The following is an 18,828-nucleotide window of genomic DNA, read 5'->3' as shown; positions in this document are numbered from 1 at the left end:
CCGAAGCCTTATTAAATGAAATAGCCATTATCAACAATGCTAATAATGAAAATGATGCGGATTACTCTGCTCAACACGACTCGCCACCAGCGGCGTCTGCTGAAACACTGGCCCAGGACCCCTGTTTTCTCCCATCCTTAGAGACATTAACAAGCATGTTAAATGAAAGGGGTTCTGAAGCAGAAGCGGGGCTACCCCCCACCGACGAGGTCGCATGGTCCCCCGCGGATTCTGAATTGTGGGAGGCCTTGTCAGACGTTGAATTTCTTCTCGATGCTGAGGAGATTGAAAATGAATTTGGGCTGGGACAATTTGAAAATGTTCAACAGGAAGGTGGCGGTGCCGTCGGTGACGTGGATCCCCAGCCTGACGGGGTCCTTCATCGCCGCAGATTCAATAACGTACAGATTAGGCGGATTCTAAATATCCCGCGACCTAGAAACGAAGGCAATTTCCGCGAGTACTATGAAAATGTAATCGAGGGGTTTCAAAATATTGTGAATGAGGCGATTCCTTACGCCGTATGGGGAGCCTATATACAGGTCACCCTGCGCGCTGACTTTTTAAACGACGAGCTGTCGCAAATTGTACGGTATGGGGTGGGGGAGCTGACAGACTTGCAGCAGCTGCTGGATCGCCTGGTACAGTCTAATCAAGAGATTTTAAACGATTCCAACCTAGAAGTAATCGTAGACGTAATAAATATCCCACGCGGCGGTGCGAACAAACGTAAACTACAGACCATGTTAGCTTCAGAAATAATTTCTAAAAAAGCCAGACACATGTTTATCATTAATAACAACACCAACGCGTGTTTCGCCATAAACTTGGCGCACCTGCTGGACGAAAACTTTACTGTTGCCGAGGCTGAAAAGCTCGGCCTGGAGTTACAGGAGAAAGCGGGATTCACCCCCGATCACGCAGTCGCTTTGAATGACATTATCAATTTCGAGAAAATCATTGATTGCAAAGCAGTGGTGTATTATCAACAACCTTATTCAAACAATCTCCAAATTTACCAGACACCCACGCCTAGCGACGGTAGACGGGCGGTGTATTTCTTTTTACACAATCAGCATTTTTACGGCATTAAAAGCGTAAAGGGCTTCTTAGGCGTGGGGTACGTTTGCCCGAGCTGTTTCAAAGGGTACGATTCGCCTCACTCTCATCAATGCGAAAAATTTTGTAGCGTCTGTCAGACTAATTGCAGAGAAGGTGAAAGCACACCGGCGATACTATGTGAGCGTTGTAATTTCAGATGTTTAAATGACACCTGCTTTGAGCGCCACCGTACGCCTAGAGTCTGCCCAGTTAGGGGGGAGCTCGCTACCCCCTGTGACAAGTTCAGAAAATGCAAAGCCTGCGGGCTCAGATACTACCTCACTCCCGAGAACCCAAAACCGCACTCGTGTAAAGCGGAAAAATGTAATATCTGCGACGCTAAACTCCACACGGCCGTGTCAGACATATCCACCCCACATCTCTGCTATCTAAATCCACCCGAGAAGCCTAACATAGGGGAACGGGCCGAAAGGGGTGAGGGGCGTAAAAAGGCCACCGAATATGTGTTTTTTGACTTTGAAACATCTCAGAGGTCGGGTACCCATATCCCGGTGTACGTCTGCGCCATCTCCGATCAGAACGAGACAATGACCGCCGAGGGGCCCAACTGCGCGCTACAGTTTCTCAGACATTTCAGGGCGCCCTGTTATAGAGGCGTCTGTTTCATTAGTCACTACGGTAAGGCATTCGATAATTACATCATACTGAACGCGATGGTGAAGGAAGGCGTGGAACCGCGTGTGGTATCGCAGGGGAATAAAATCATTCTCATCCTGGACAGCCTGTTTGAGCAGAGGTACATCGACAGTCACTCCTTTCTAAGCATGCCGTTGAGAAAAATCCCCGATGCGATGGGATGCTCGACTCAGATGCGAAAAGGCTATTTTCCGCATCATTTCACAGACGTGGAAAACTTTAGTTACGTGGGACCCTACCCCCCTCCCGATCAATTTGGGCCCGATCAAATGTCCACCAAAGAACGCGACAAGTTTTATCAATGGTACGACGCTGTAAAGCACCAGACCTTTAATTTTCACAAAGAGATGATCGCTTACTGTAAGAACGATGTGGAGATTCTGAGAGAGGGCTGCTTGCGCTTCCTGCGGGAGTTTAAAACGCTCACGGGTTGCGATCCCTTCTCCGCGGCCACCATCGCTTCGGCCGCGTTGCTAGTTTACAGGACAAATTTCCTGCCCAGAGATACGATTGCGATCCCGGATGTATGGGATTACAGGAGGCAATACAAAAGTTATTCGAGCGTGTCCATCCAGTGGCTGGAATTCATCGGGCGCGCGCGCGGCATCGAAATTCGACACGCGCTGCGCGGGGGTGAAGTGAGTGTGGGGCGCTTTCACTTAGACGGATACGCCGAGATTGAGGGGGAGAAATGGGCTTTCGAGTTTCTAGGCTGTCAGTTTCACGGCTGTCCTACCTGCAACAACGAACACGATATCTGCCCCCTGACCCGCGAGAGCTTCGGTGCCCTGTACGTTAAAACAAGGGAAAAACTCGAGTCGTTGCGCCAAGAGTTTAATATGAACGTGGAATCCATCTGGGAACACGAATGGGCTCACGCTAAAACTCACGACCCACAGGTACAGCGTTTCCTGTCAGACTTTGAGCCCCCTGAGCCCCTAAGGCCGCGAGAAGCGCTGTTTGGGGGTCGGACGTCGGCCATTCGCCTGCGTTACGACGTCACGGGGCAAGAGCGCGTCCGCTACGTGGATTTCACGTCGCTGTACCCGTACACTCTGGCTAAATGTGAATTCCCCGTGGGGCACCCGGAAATCATTCATTCGAATTTTAAGCCTCTGAATGAATACTTTGGCCTGATCAAAGCCACGGTCAACACCCCGCGCGAGCTGTTTTTCCCCGTCCTACCCAGCAGACTGCCAAATGGGAAACTGGTGTTTACACTGTGCAGGACGTGCGCGATCGAGAACAGACAGGAGGGGGCGTGCGGGCATTCCGACGCAGAGCGGGCATTGACAGGCGTGTGGGTATCTGCGGAGCTCAATCTGGCTTTAGACAGGGGGTACTCGCTCGTTAAAATTCACGAAGTGTGGCATTTTCCCCAGACCAGCGGCGACCTGTTTAGAGATTACATTAAAACCTTTCTCAAAGTGAAGCAGCAGGCTTCGGGCTACCCCGACGACGCGACCGATGACGTGGGTCGCAGGGAGTACATAAAAAACTATCTCGAGCGTGAGGGGATCGAATTGGAGCCCGATCAGATAGTGTCTAATGAAGGGAAGCGGCAAGTGTCCAAACTTCTGCTTAACTTTCTGTGGGGTAAACTGGCGCAGAGGAGCAACATGCTCCAGATATGTATAGTGTCTGACCCGGGGGAATTTTTTTATTTTTTCTGCTCGGACCTGTACGAGATTTCCAGCTTCGCGTTTGTCAACGACGAGGTCGCCCTCATCCGCTGGCGTTTCAAGTCTTCCTACAAAGTGCCGCCGGGAAAGACTAACATATTCATAGCGTGTCAAACTACCGCGTGGGGTCGGTTGACGCTTTACAAAGAACTGGAAAGATTGGGGCGGAGGGTGCTGTATCACGACACCGACAGCATCGTGTACATAAGCAGGCCTGGTGAATATGACCCGACCTTAGGCAATTACCTGGGCGAGCTGACGTCCGAATTAGCCCCCGACGAATACATTGCTTCGTGGGGTGCGCTGGGACCAAAAAGTTACTGTTACCGACTCAACAACGGGAAAACACAAATGAAATGTAAGGGTATAACTCTAAATTACGAAACCTGTCAAAAGGTAAACTTTGACAGTATGATCGGATTGATTGAAAACTACATCGGAGGTTGTAGGAATAACCCCGCTATAATGACGCAGTACAACAAAATCGAACGCGACATGAAAAGCTTTCGCCTGTTTAATAGGCCTCTAGATAAAAAGGTCAGGGTCGTCTACGACAAACGCAGATTGCTGGCTAGCGGGGAAACTCTGCCTTTTGGTTACTGAAATGTAAAACTAGCAGCATCGCAAAAGGGCTTTTAAAGTTTTTTCTAAAAATCAAAGATGTTCATTTGTTTTAAAATGAAAAGTTTTTTTCAAAGATGTTTTTTAAAATCAAAGTAAGATGTACAAATGTTTTAAACTGAGAAATGTTCCTAGTAAGATGTTTTTAAAAATGAAAAGTTTTTTACAAAGATGTTTTCTAAAAATCAAAGATGTTTTTAAAATGATCATAGTATGATGTTTTTAAAATGTTCATAGTAAGATGTTTTTAAAAATGAAAAGTTTTTTCCAAAGATGTTTTTTAAAATCAAAGATGTTTTAAGATGTTTTTAAAATGTTCCTAGTAAGATGTTTTTTATTTTCAAACTTGTGTACTGAAATGTTTTGTACATTTATCACAAGAGTTTTTATTAAAAACTTACCCATGCACTCTGTGTCTGTGAAAGCTGACACCCCTCCAGCAGTGGTTTGCACGTGTGTGTGTGTGTGTGTGTCCTCGGAAAGATTTAAAAGATTAGGGCAGTATTTACCGTTTCGTCAGTGTGTTTTTTTTTTTTTTTTTGCAAAATGATGGGTAGCGGCGTGAGAGAGGTCGACTTTGATCACCGTTTAGAACTCCCGTTTACGGCTATAATCGCAGGGGCAAGTTCTTCGGGGAAAACCTATTTCACTAAAGAAATGCTTTTAAATCAGAGTCACTGTTTCATAGGGGGCCCCGTTAAAAAAATTGTGTGGTGTTTCGCTTCCCATCAGCCGCTTTATGATGAACTACGCGATCGGATCAGCGAAATTGAATTTATACAAGGGCTTCCCAAAAGCTGGGAGGATGAGGAGTGCTTCCCCTCAGGCTCCTTGATAATCAACGATGATTTGATGGACAGCGCGTCCGAAAACAAACTCGTGGCAGAAGCTTTCACGAGGTTCAGACATCACCGTCAAATCTCGGTCATCTACCTGGTGCAGAACGTATTTCACCAGGGCAAGTACAGCAGGACTATAGCCCTAAATACGACTTATTATTGTCTGTTTAAGAATGTGCGAGACAGAATGCAAATCAAAGTTTTAGCTCAGCAAATGTTTCCTTGGCAGAAAAAGTTTTTTCTAGATGCCTACCATGAGGCCACAGGGCCCGCGCACGGCTATTTATTGGTCGATTTGAGAGCCACGTGCCCAGAAGAGTTCCGACTCAGGACCGGATTATTACCGGGGTCGTTACCCATCGTCTTTCTACCGGCGAGCCATTGATTTATCACTACTAAGCTATGTCCGAACATCTCAGGAAACACCTGCCGACCCTTAAAGTTTTACAGAGGACGAGGGGGGTGAAACGTAAAAAGATTCTTACGGCTGACCCATCTAACGACATAATTTTGGCTCTCTCCGAAATCTGTCTCAATCTCATAAGAGGTCGCATACCTTTAACCGTAGCTCAATTTACCAAACTCAAGAAACAGAAAAGATTGATTAAACTTTTCGCATGTAAGAAAAACAGCGTCGCTAGGAAACGCGTGGCAATTCTTCAAAAAGGAGGATTCTTATTACCGCTCTTATCAGTGGCTCTGCCATTCGTTACAAGCCTGTTTGCCGGTAAGACGGCTAACTAGCCTTTTCCAGCAACATGAGCCAAGTCAAGAAAATGTTTATGCTCAGCCCCCAGCAACTGCGTACGCTGACCCAGAGGGCGACCCCGCATACCATCGGGGAATCGGCCCTGGGTGAACTCGAACACCAGATGCAGGGTTTAATAAATCAGCCGGCTATGCATCTGGATGAAAAAGTGAAGAGATACAACCAATTGCTACAGAGGTATCTGAATCTAGCCCGAAAAGAGGAAAATCAGGGGCGAGAAATTGTCCTTACAGAGCGGAAAGAAAAAACGGGGGAGGAGGAGGAGGGGAGACAGCCTGATGGCGGCGGCGCGACTGGGGACAAATCTGTACAGGAAGTTATCCAGCAAGTGGCGCCTAGGGCTAGAAAGAACGTGGGGTACATCTTGCATAAACTGCTCGATTCCGACGGGGCGGTACGTTGGACCCAGTCGGGTGAACTCATCATCAGAGATAGACCCATTAAAGGTTCCCATATTTTAGATTTGATGAAAACTTTATCGCAGCCTAAATCCCACGCCGGCGGATATCCTAAAGGCTGGGAACCCTTTTTAAACGTGATATCAGAATTAAACATCCCCCTCACGAGCGTGGGTAACATCCAAGCCAGGAAAGCCCTAAGTCATCTTAAAGATTACGGCGGAAGGGATCCCCCGCCTCCCTCCTCCCCTCCTGTGAAACAGAACCTCGGGAGACGTAGAAAACGTATTGTTGACGACTCACCACCACCGCTTGAGGGAACCCCTCACACACCGCGCGATTCCTCCCCAGAATATCGTTTATGGCCTTTAAAGGGTACTCCTTATGCTCCGTGGATAGATTACAACGATTAAGTGTTTTATATACGTGTGTGAAAAAGAATTAAAACGCCTGTAACGCGTCGGTTAATAAAATGTAAAATTTATTGAATAAAGGGTGTCACGTTTTTATTTTTTCCCCAACATGAATCTAACAAGCATAACAATCTTTAAATAGTTTTAACGAACATACATTTTGCGGCTTTGAAAGTTTATCGGCATTAACACGGCTAATACACTTGTGATATTTCTTGATAAACTCGGATACTAGAGCGTCGTTTTTCCTCAAGTCGTCAGAGTACAACATCATAGTCTCTTGAAATGAAAGTCCCTTGAAGCGCTGGTAGAGGAAAAAGGCGACGTGGGCCCCGCACGTGGAAGAAAAGTCATGTTGAACTTGACGCGTATTATACCTTATTTCGGTAGCGTGCCTCCCCAAGAAGCTCATAAAACTCTTTGGGTAGTAAGGGGAATCGGGGGGATAACCGTAAGAATCAAAGAAGGAGGCTTTACCCTCTTGGGGCTCCAAAATTATCCCGATCCAGTGTTCACCCTCTCTATTCTGGTCATGCGTGTTTGCGACCAGAAAAGCGGGCCTGGTCTCTATGCGGGTGGGTAATAAATCGCTAGGCCACACGCCTCCAAAAGCATCCCCCAGCAGGGGCCGTAAAACGCATTCCAGCTGGTGAGTGTTCATGATGATGATGATTAAAAGTCCACCAAAACCTGTCTCTTGGCGTTTATTTCAATCACGCTGTCGAAGCAGGCGTAGACGATGAGACTCATGGTTCGAGGTAGTGGGGCTCTGAACCTTAAATCCAGACGGCACGTGCCGCTGATGGCGGGTGACAGGGCACCGCCGTCCAGCTCGTCGTCTCGGGAGAGATTGAGAGCAAATAGCGAGTATCCGTTTTCAAAATCCTCGCGGTTGATGCATAAGGGCGAATCCTTTAAATGCCTGTTTGTAGCCAGGAAAAGGTTGTAAAACTCTCTGACCGACTGCCTCGCTCTAAAATCGGGCTGGAACGGTTTGCTGGGTATGTGTCGCCCGTTGACTGAGAGGCTCAGAAATTCCAGGTCACAATGCTGAAACCTGAACGGGTTTCTGTTTCGCGTGCCCACGAACGCGGCGTGGTCCACGATCCCCAAAACGATGTAGCGCGGTAAGTTGCCCAGGAAGAGGTTGTCCTGCGGGCAAACCCGCGATTGTGCGGGCAGCGTATAATTTTTAACGACTACCCTGCTTATAGGGTACAGGGCGTTTGCTTTCATGAGAGCGGCCGAGTGACCCAGTGACACCGCCGGGGAGACCTCCACTTTTTTCACAAACAGGCTGGCCCTCAGTATTTTCAGCTCGTAATCGGTGTCATTTCTACACATGAGACTAAAGTCGCTTTTAGCCTTTACAAACTTTAAGCGTATATCCACGTTGTTTAACAGCATTCGTTCGCTGAAAAAAATATCGGCGTGTATAGGACCCATCAGAGAAAACTCCTGAGAGTTTCTACAGAAGGCGGCTCGCTTCTGTAACCCCACGTTGGGGCCCTGCGCTGAGACGTCCACGCTATCCAAGTCGCCCCCGACGTCTTTGTACCAGAGCCCTGCCGAAAACTGACTCTCTAGCGTATCCGTAGAAAAATTGAGCAGGGTCTCTATGACTGACCTATAGGGGTGCGTGGCCGACGAAGAACTGATCAGGACGTCGTTCAGACTCACATCCAGCTGGGAGAATATGCTGTTTAGCGGGTACTGTATAATACCGCAGGGGTCGGCGTCAACCAGGGGGGCTCCATCGGCCCTAACGATCTTGAGCCTTAGATATAGCAGTGTAGAGTTGAGGTCCACATAGAAATTGCCCGACCCCGGTATTAGGAAATCCAAAACATCCTGATCGGTAATGGAATTTAATGGGTTGATTTCTACATAATTGGTCTGATCTATGGATAATTGCGTCATAGGGGCCGCAAACAGGTCCAATTCAGATTTGGTACATTCAGCCGAGAGCCGGTGAGCTAGAGCCATTCTTGTTTACGCTGCGTTTTCTCTCTCTTAAAATATGTCCCCGGGGGGTTTCCTGTTTCTCTTGGCGGATGGAGACTTGGGAATCCTGACGCCTCTGCCAGATTTTTTTTTCTTTTTTTTTTTATGACCTTGCAGCAGGGCTAGAGGTGCTTGGGCTCTCTTTCTACTCCCCCTCCGAGAGAGGAACAGCAGACCCGACCCTTCCTGCTTGGGGTCACCTGTGTTTGTAAAACGGCCGCTGACTACAGAGCTGACTAGATCCGATCCTATTCCTTTGACCGCCGATTTCAAATGAGGTTTCGCTATATCGACCCCACGCTTAAGAAAGGGTAAAACGAATCTAAAAGCCCTACTGAGCATGGAGCCCAAGCCACGCCCGTACATCACTGGGCCCCCCGCAAAACCGGGGAGCCCATGTCCCGCCTGACTGGTGTAATACATAATAAATCTCTGAGGATTGTGGTACGCCATGCTCCCCCAACACCTGCGCTTTCTCTTGTTTTGTTTTTTAAACGGGCCGAAAGTGCAGTTTGACGATCGTTTTTCCGTAGGAGAAATTAATCAGAGTATTCTGATCGTTCTTTATCTCGATATGCAAATTCTGCAGGCTCTGCTTGTTCACCGGTACGTACTGCAGCTTGTGGAACGGCAAAGTGACTACGTCGCCGAACGCACCGTCTATTTTAATGGTTCTGAGGAGCGGGACTACAAATTCCCCCACGTGCTGCGGTTCCACGATGTTACAGTAGACGTACATATTGTAGAATCCCGCGTGAATGTCGCCCGGGTAGGGTGAGGTCGACCCGCTACCTCCTCCTAGGTTATACCAGTGACCCGGCTCAAAGCCCAGCATGTAGGCCAGAGTAGGTTTAAATTGGATCTTGTATTTATGGTTTCCCGTCATATTAACCCTTCGTGTAATCTCGCTGTATGAGAAGGAAACTTCGGTACCTAATTTTTTTAACGTAGCGTTGATTTCTGTCACAATCTGTTTCAGAGATTCATAATAGCCCACTTTAATTTTCCGAGGAAAAAGGTAAGGTAGGTCCACTAAAGGATCGGCCGCCTCCGTATCCCGCAATTCAAAAGTATTTTCCGGGTGTGTAACATTTCGCCACGTGTAACAATACATGATTTCAGCCAGAGCTACTTCGTAAGGCCCCCGTAGCTCTATAGGTCGCGAGAGCATCACGGTGTAATCCGAACTCTGGTTATCGGGGAAGATGGAGAGACAAGAGTTTGACAGTAGCGTGAGGTAAAAAGAGGGGCGGGCGTCCATTTTCTTTTTTTTTTTCTTTTTTTCTCTTTTTTAAAAAATTAAACCTGTATCAAGTCCGACCGCGGTATCCACGAATCGAACCTCGAGGGCCAACCCTGCCAATGTACTAAAATCCACTTTTTCCCCTTTCTGTCGGTCTTTGAGCCTATAACCTTCTCGACCTTGAACGCGCATCTCGGAGATATTTTGACTTTCTGCAGCTCCGCTTCATAGAATGTTCCCTCGAGTATTTCACCGCTCACGTCCCTCAATTTATACACCGGTGGGGATCTGGGTACACGTTCGCATATGACAAAGTACTCGTCCGTAAATGTCTGCTCGTACTTTTTGTCAAATATCTGACTGTGCTTGGAGACTCTCACAGTGTCCCCTATGTTAAACTTAAAACGTGGCCGTGTGCTTTTTTTCTTCGGGGGACCGTATAGATTATCAAATACTAGATGAGCATTATCGGGCCTGACCTCGGCAGGTTTCATTTTAATAGCGCTGTGAAATGACTGGTTGTACCCCTTTATTAGATCGTCCAACACGTCCACATATCGCCGGGTGTTTTTAGCCGTAAAGTACCTGTACATCCTCTCTTTTAACGTTCGATTAAATCTCTCTACGATGGAAGCTTTAAGTTCACTAGCCGTAGTGAAATGGGTGATTTTATGAGTTTTTAAAAGTTTCTGAAAAGTCCCATTTAAAAACTCCTTACCGGCATCCGTCTGTAGCTTGAGGGGGACGCCCCCCTCGGTTAAAATAGAATCAAAGGCCTGGGTTACAGCCGCCCCAGTCTTGTTTCTTAACGCGCGAGCATAGGCTTTTTTAGAAAAAACATCAATCACCGTAAGGAGGTATTTTAACCCGTCGTTGTACGTGGCCAGCCCTTGCATGTCGCATAAATCGGCCTGCCACTGATACATGGCTCTCGGAACAAACACTCTGTTCCTGGGGAAATTCTTTTTAACCGGTTTATGTAAAGTATAACTGTCTTGCATAGACAGCCAGTCTCTGATGTCATCAGCAGCCACTTTTTTCCCCGTATCTTGCTGCACGGCTCTCTGCAGTCTGGAGACACCTCCGTATGACCCCGGTTGGCTGGGGTCATAGTACGAACTGCTCAAGACGCGAGCTGTAGTCTTGGCAACAGACATGCTTTTCACACACTGAGTGGGGGGAGAGCGGGGTGCGGCGTTTTATAGCTGACTGTGGATGGGGGTTGTTAAGAGACTGAGTGAACATCAGTGAAATTTTGTGTGTTTTTTCTACATTTAACCCATATTGTGTAGTTTGTTTTTTAATTATTATTATTTTACAAAAGAGTTTAGCTGGGGTGGGGATCGAACCCACGCGGACATACGTCCATTGGATCTTAAGTCCAACGCCTTAACCACTCGGCCACCCTGCTCAGCATTTTTACCTGTAATTTACAAAGACTATTACAACGGTATTCAAGTTTTAATTTTTTTTTTATTTTTGCAATTAGTGCATCTGCTTACGCCCCCGACTCTCCTTAAACATCGCTTGGTAGTAACCAGACTTTTCTTGAATCATCTGCATCCAAATCACAAACGGTATTCTCAGGCCAAAACAGTCGCATTTAGGCCACTGCCATATATTCACCATTCTCTTGTCCAGCTCCCCGGTCGCGTCCCACTTCATAATGGTGGTACGCTGTTTACGAGCATCTCTATAGTGCATCTCCATTCTTCCAGTCTCGACCTCAAGGTCGGTGCTCTCCTCCATCATCGGGGTAACGACAGTCTTCAAGTTTCCCCATTCCGTTTCGGAAAAAGTCACCAGATACGGGTCGTCTTTCGGGGGGTCTGGGCCGTCTCCGGTGACCTGAAAGACGCGCAGTTCCTCCGCAACGTTGTCAAAGAGGCAGACCAGTTTATTCCCGTTGGGCAGCTCCCAGATAGCCCTCGGGTCTTCCGACGGTCGCATCATAGGTACCCGTCTACGTGCCGTATGAATCTTCCTGGGAGCCCCCGGAGGCTGCATAATGGCCTCCTGCTCCTGTTGAGTCTTAGAAGGTGAGGTTGAATCTTTCATTTCGGAAGTCCCAGACATGTCTGTATTTTTTGAAAAGATAGAGTTGGCCCTGCAGCGCGAAGCTCCCTATATTCTACACGGCCTGCTCGTGGGGGCGTGGTACGGATGAAGATGATGCCTCTAGGAGGAGGAAAAGGCCCCCCGCTCGACGTAATACAATTTAATTGTCTCTGTCACCCCATATCTGCACGGTCATGTATGACAAACAAAACTATAAACAGAATTTACTGGCGGGCAAATTGTCAGACTTGATGTATGACCAGGTGGTACGGCCTTGATGATGCTACTCGTGCCTGTGTAAGAAAATTATCTGTAATTTGGGACGTATGTGAAAACAAAACTTTAAACAGAATTTACTGGAGGACAAAGTGTCAGACTCGATGTATGGCCCGCGTGGCCGGGTAGGGGGGGGCGCCTCGATGGCCAGGTGGCACGGCCCTGCAGAATTTACTGGCGGACAAATTGACAGACTCGATGTATGTCTCGACTTATGACCTTTACAAATTGGCGCCATACGCCGATGTGATACAAACGCTTGCGTGAGGAAAAAACACACGGTCAAAACTAGCGCCGAGCGTTTTTATTGGACGATAGACCCTGCACCTCCTCCTCTCATTGCTCCAACTTTACCATTTTATCCCACAGTCTCTCACAGTTTCTCTCAGACTCGCGCAGCAGCACGCCTCTCAGCTCTCCCGCATCGCTCTCTCCGAGGATTATCCAAAGCCGTGCGGACCTTTCCGCGCTACCGCACCAGTATGTGAATAAGTCCTTTGCTGATTCTCCGAAGCCCGGGGACCTTACCACGCTACCGCACACCGTACGCTCGCGCTCCATCAGGTAACCCAGCCCCGCTCACTCCCGCCCGCGCCCCACAAAATAATAATAATAATAACTTATTCAAATAACACACGCTCATAAGCACTCTCATCAATATCATTTTTAAAATAATACACACTCATAAGCACTCTCCTCAATATCATTTTAAAATAATAAACATTTAAAATAAGCATTTAAAATAATAAATAATTAAATCCAAATACCATTGCATCACTAACACAACCAACCCATGCCCCCTAAGCCACAATCATTTAAAATAATAAATAAATAATTAAATCCAAATACCATTGCATCAGTTACACAACCAACCCCCGGGGAAGAAGAAAAAAAAAAAAATTTTAATAAATAATTAAATCCACATGCTATTGCGTCAGTTACACAACCAAGCTCAACCCACCACAACATAAGCTCCGCCCACTGAACTTTTGAACGTGACCTTTGACCCGACCTGTCATTTTGACAAAAGCGGTATTGCATCTCTCTCTGGCGTCTGCCAAATACTGTAAATATATATGTGTTTGTTAATAACATGTCTATGCTGTCTGCACTGCAAACTTAATGTCTGTATATGTCTGCACTTCAGAAGTGATCACTGCAATTTCGTCACTGCAATTTCGTTGTGCAAGTAGCATCGGTGCTCCAGTACAAAGACAATAAAAGGCTTTCTATTTCTATCTCTATTTTAATTCTCCCTCTACACAAATGACCTCAGAGGACCTATCTGTTAAGCTCCTGAAGTTTACAGATGACATGATGGTCATCGGCCTCATCAGGGACAGTGATGAGTCTGCATACAGACCGGAGGCCGAGCAGCTGGCCCTCTGGGGTGGTCAGAACAACTTGGAGATCAACACATTTAAAACGGTGGGGATGATAGACTTCTGGAAGTGCCCCCCAGTACTGCCCCCCCTCACCCTACGCAACAGCACTGCGTCTACAATGGAAACCTTCAGGTTTCTGGGATCCACAATCCCCCAGGACGTAAAGTGGGCGGCCGACACAGACACAGTTGTCAAAAAGGCCCAGCAGAGGAGGTACCTCCTGCACCAGCTCAGGAAGTCCAACCTGCCTCAGGAGCTGCTGACCCAGTTCTACTCTGCAATAATCCAGGCTGTTCGCTGCAGTACAAACAGGACAGGAACAGACTACAAGGGACAGTCAGCCAACTTCAGACAACTTATCTGGCAGTGCCTCATGAATCGGCGAATGACATCACATGACCTTCAAAAGGAACGGGAAGCGTTAAGCGCAGTTGTGAAGTGCACTGCTAGGACAGTTCATATCTGGCTCCTAGAAGCAGGACTGACGTCCCATAAAGCAAGGAAGAAGCCCTTCTTTAATGAGAAGCAGGGAAGAACCAGGCTACAGTTTGCAAAAAATATATATTATTCACAGACGCACACCCATATGTAGAGAAATGAGTGAAACTCATTTTTCCATGGCTGTATATAATAACCAGCATCTTTACACTACGCACCTGTAAGGAAAAGTAGTGATGATGTCCCAATGTTCTTGGTTGATCGTTTGAATACAGACAGTGTTACAGATGCAGCCACCTCAATTTTCCCCTCCAAGCTGGCTGCCTGCCAAAACCCAGCCAAGGGGAGCAACCCCCCTCACCACTTACTATTCACTTGCAGGGTGTTACCAAATAAGGCAGAAGAGTAATATGTACTTTTGCACATAAAAGAAAGGCAGAAAGAAAAAATACACTGAAGGATTATTTTATTTTATAAAGTACTGAAAAATACAGCATGATAAGTTTCATTGTCATATACCACACTGTCCCTCATTGCTCGACAGTATCAGTCTTATTACTTTGTTTGGGCCTGTAATTATTGTATTGCACACATCTTGGGTCCGCCTCATCTCTAAAAGGGGAAGTAAAATTAGAATTTTGTCTAAATATAAGAATTTTACTTGCTTGGATTTTCATTTTTTGCAGAGGAGCTACAATACCTGATTTCAGGTAAATCACTTAAGCTTTCATTCCATCATCAGGGGGGGGATCTCGTTATAGTCAAGGTCCCACCCAGAACCCAGCAGGGACCAGTCATGGACCAGCCAAGGACCAGCCAAGGCCCCATCATGGAAACAGGGGAAAATTGAAGTGGCTACATCTGTAGCAATTCATGATCATGGGGGAAGTCTGGGAGGGAATGGATGTTCCAGTCGCCACCACTAGGGTGATAAGGAAGATAATTCAACTGACAGTGGCCAGAGAAGTGGCTGAGCAGCCATTTGCTCTCATGAGGAATCTCCGTCCTGTCCTGTCCTGTCCCGTCCTGTCCCGTCCCGTCCTGTCCTGTCCTGTCCTGTCCTGTCCTGTCCTGTCCCGTCCTGTCCTGTCCTGTCCTGTCCTGTCTCGTCTCGTCTCGTCCTTGTCTCAGGATCCTCACACTCCAGGAGGTCACTCTTTTTATGCAAATTCACATCACCTACACACAGCACCTTGTTGGTGAGGAACTTTTGGAGTATAAAGGGGGGTGAAGAACTGTCCTTAATTTGTATTTCAGCTGCCTTTCAGTACCCGGTGCATGTATACACTGTATTACATTATATTATTCTTACTGTTCAATAAACCACCGTTTTCCTGAAATTGTGGAGACTCTGCAAGTAGATTCCTTACAAACCTTTGCACTATGGCTCTCTGGCTTAAGTCTCTTCTGTGTATATTGTATCTAATTGTTTGTTTTTTGTAGTCCTGTTTTCTGCTGTGTCATGTTTAAATATACTGAGAGCAACGAAACACCAGAGAGAAATTGCATGTATGTGTCGAAATACTCGGCCAGTAAAGCTGATTCTGTTTGCCCTACCAGAAAGAACAGGACAATAGACCTCATGTGTGCTAATGGGTGACATGCATGTACTGCCACCCCATTCCTCCACTGGGGAATTCTGATCATAATCTGCCAGCCAATAGGTTTGTCACTATAGCATGCCCAGCAAGCACCCCCACACCTCCCCCATCGGACTTATGTTCTCCCATTCTTTTGGTCTTATGCATAGAGGTTTTTTTTTGTACGTGTAAGATGCTGGATACTTAATTTTCCCTCGGGATCAATAAAGTATCTAATGTAGTCTAGTCTAGTGTAGTCTAATCTAATGTTATCTAATCTAATTATTGTCAGTTTTGGAGAAAGAGCCAGGCTTTCCACCCCAACTCTGCACACACTATGAATTACGAGACAACACACTTTAAAGTTTTACTTGCACAAGGGTAACCACACTCTCTGCAGGATGAGCTACAAAGGAATGTGCTACAAAGGGTGGTCCCCCTTGGCCCCTTTATTTATAGTCAGTAGGGGAGGTGCAGGGGTCTTCTTACAAAGAAGATAAGTGGTGGTCAGTTGGTGGTCAACTTTTGAACACGTACTCAGGATACATGCAAGCTGAATGCTATGATTAATATAATCTAAAGTATGAGGTTAGAGGAAAACAAAATAATACATATACATGGTTACACTCATTGCTGATTATACAGAAATGATAACAAATGATTAATAACAATTTCTTCAACCTAACAGTCCCTCCTGTTTATCATGACAGTATGATGAGAAACATCAGTATTGTACAAATTGCAAAAATACTTTCAGCACAACCGTCATTCAGATCACATCATCATCATTATTAAGAGGGCTAGGCAAGGTTAGTAAATCCATTCGTTCTTCTGCAGCGTATAGCAGAAAAACAGAACTAAAAGTGTGTTGTATCATGGAACGGAGGAAGGGTAGAATACAAATGAAACAACAACAAAAGAGTAATAATGTAGCAAGAATGGGGAGTGAGAACTTTAACAGCAACTGCCACCAGGACCCGGTGAGAAACCAGTCCAACCATGAGGGACCGGCATGGGGATCCAGGGACATGATTTTCTGAAGTTCTCGCAGACGGTCCAAGGCTGCAATATCGGGAATATATGTACAGCAGGTATTATTCAAAAGCACGCACACACCACCTTGTGCAGCAGTAAGCATGTCTAAAACCATTCTATTCTGAATGACCATCTGTTTAATATCATCTATCTCTTCATTCTGTTGCTCATTTATTATGATGGAGTTATTTATGAACAGCCCCAAACGATAATCAATAGTTTCTAATCGTAACATATTCTTTGCTGTTCCTACCCAGGGAAAAAGAGACATTAATACTTTCTGGTCTGTAGACCAATGTTTAAACTCCTGGGGAACATCTGAACCCCAGACATTGTCATGAGGACGGAGAGGGGCGGTAGTGATGGTGGACCGGCGCCTGTGGATAAGTGCCGTGGATGACAGTGACACCAAGAAAGTATGATCTGACACAAAGATTGGAGCCCACACACCATACCAGTTATAGGGCAAAACAAAGTATGCGCCGGGTCCACACGACCAAGCCACTCCTTGCACCCAGTAGGTGCCATTACTACATCCACTAATGTTTAGCGGGGCACCTTCTCCATACCTTCTCATGGGGTATTTCCCAATGAGATGGGTGCCGTTTGATTGTTTATAACACATTGAATGATTAAAAGTTTTAGGGTCTTGGTTTAGATGGACAGATAAAGGAAAATATACGTTTGACACCTTAATAGCAAAATCAATCCAAAATTGTGTATCACATGCGCCGTTGTCCAAACCAGCAGTGTATGGATCTGTGTCACTAATCTTTATGTTTGCATGCTGATACCCCACACCTGCAAAGGAAGCTGCACATTTGGCTTGTGACTTATTCATAGGTTTCCCATATATAGTTAATCCATCGGCATGAGATGGCATATGAGTACAGACATAACAGTTAGTTAAATTGTCTTTCTTTGTTGTATCATAAACATAACGGTACCAGTAGTTTTGTAGGAAAGGATGGGTCTCATTTGTGGAGATAGGCCTCAGGTGGGAGCCGTCATGTGTCCATCTAGGTGGGCGAAACACCTGCTCTGGTGAGTGCAGAAGCAGACCAACAATTCCCATAAAGAGAATTACACCGAGAGTCACCTTACCGCATCCCCACCCAATCAGAGCCATTCTAAATGGAGTGCAGATCAGCTGTTTTCTTCACCGGGTTGAGACGTCAGTATCCTATTGATTGCTGCGCCTTTGTAGCGGACTTCCACTGCTACTCCGGAGGTGAAGAGGTCTCTGATACGGGCTTACAGTGACTCTTATGTATCCAGGAAGGTCGTTCTGCTATCTTCACAGCTGTTGGTGTTGTGAGGAGGACTTGATAAGATCCGTCCCACCGAGGAGTGCTCCACTCCTTTCGCAACAGGACCTTGACCAGGATCCAATTTCCTGGCTGCAGATTATCCTGCTGATTAGAAACAGAATTTACTGGCAGACTACTGGGGTTATGTTTTTGTTGTGATGATAATAGCTTACGCATCCAATTAGCCAACGTATTTTCTCTGTCTGCTTTCCCTATATCACTCATTTCGGTTGCTAAGGAAAACGGTCTACCATACACTATTTCAAAAGGTGTCAATCCTGCAGGAGTGGGAGTTATTCTCATCTATAATTTTACTAGGGACAAACATTCTGGCCACGGCCTTTTTGTCTCTTCCACTGTCTTTCTGAGCCTTGTTTTAATGGTGCCATTAGTTCTTTCCACTAAGCCTGCACTCTGAGGGTGATAAGCACAATGATTTTTGATCGTAAACCCGAGTGCTTGTGAGCAGAGGGACATGGTCTGATTTACAAAATGAGTCCCATTGTCTGATCTTATAATATGAGGTATGCCATAGGTAGGGAAATAATGGCCTACCAAACATTTTGCAACGGTCATTGCATCACAGTGTTTTACAGGGTATATCACTACCCATTTAGAGAAAGTATCGATAATGACTAGACAATACTTCTTTCCTTGTGACCAAGATAATTCAATAAAATCCATATGTACAACTTGAAATGGGTACTCAGCTGCGGGAAACTGGCCACGTTTTGGCCTTATGTTGCCCTGTGCATTATATTTACAGCAAATTAAGCACGCTCGACAAAATTGTTTTGCATAATCAGAAAAATTAATAGTATAAAAGTATTGTTGGATAATATGTACCATCCCTCCTGTTGAGACATGAGTATTTCCATGGCTCACTAAGGCAGCTGTTTTATATAAATTTTTTGGTAGGATGGGCTTGTCATTCATATAGTAAACTTTCCCTTGCTGTATTGCTCCTTTCTTGATCCAACTCTATTTCTGTTTTAGGAGCATGAGTCTGTGCATCACAT

The 18,828-nt window shown here is 46.1% G+C and overlaps 1 protein-coding gene and 1 non-coding gene across 7 annotated transcripts in view; one reads left to right on the top strand and one right to left on the bottom strand.

Annotated features, from left to right (window-relative positions):
* The window catches only part of LOC125748000 (uncharacterized), a 108,806-nt gene that overhangs the window by 17,042 nt on the left and 72,936 nt on the right, over nucleotides 1-18,828 (top strand). The gene's annotated exons all lie outside the window — the stretch shown is intronic.
* On the bottom strand, nucleotides 11,056-11,138 carry trnal-uaa (transfer RNA leucine (anticodon UAA)). Its single transcript has one exon. It is a non-coding gene; the product is annotated as a tRNA-Leu (tRNA).

The sequence above is a fragment of the Brienomyrus brachyistius genome, chromosome 8 (genome assembly GCF_023856365.1).
Source record: "Brienomyrus brachyistius isolate T26 chromosome 8, BBRACH_0.4, whole genome shotgun sequence".
Lineage (NCBI taxonomy): Eukaryota > Metazoa > Chordata > Actinopteri > Osteoglossiformes > Mormyridae > Brienomyrus > Brienomyrus brachyistius.
This window is presented reverse-complemented; position numbering and strand designations above follow the sequence as displayed.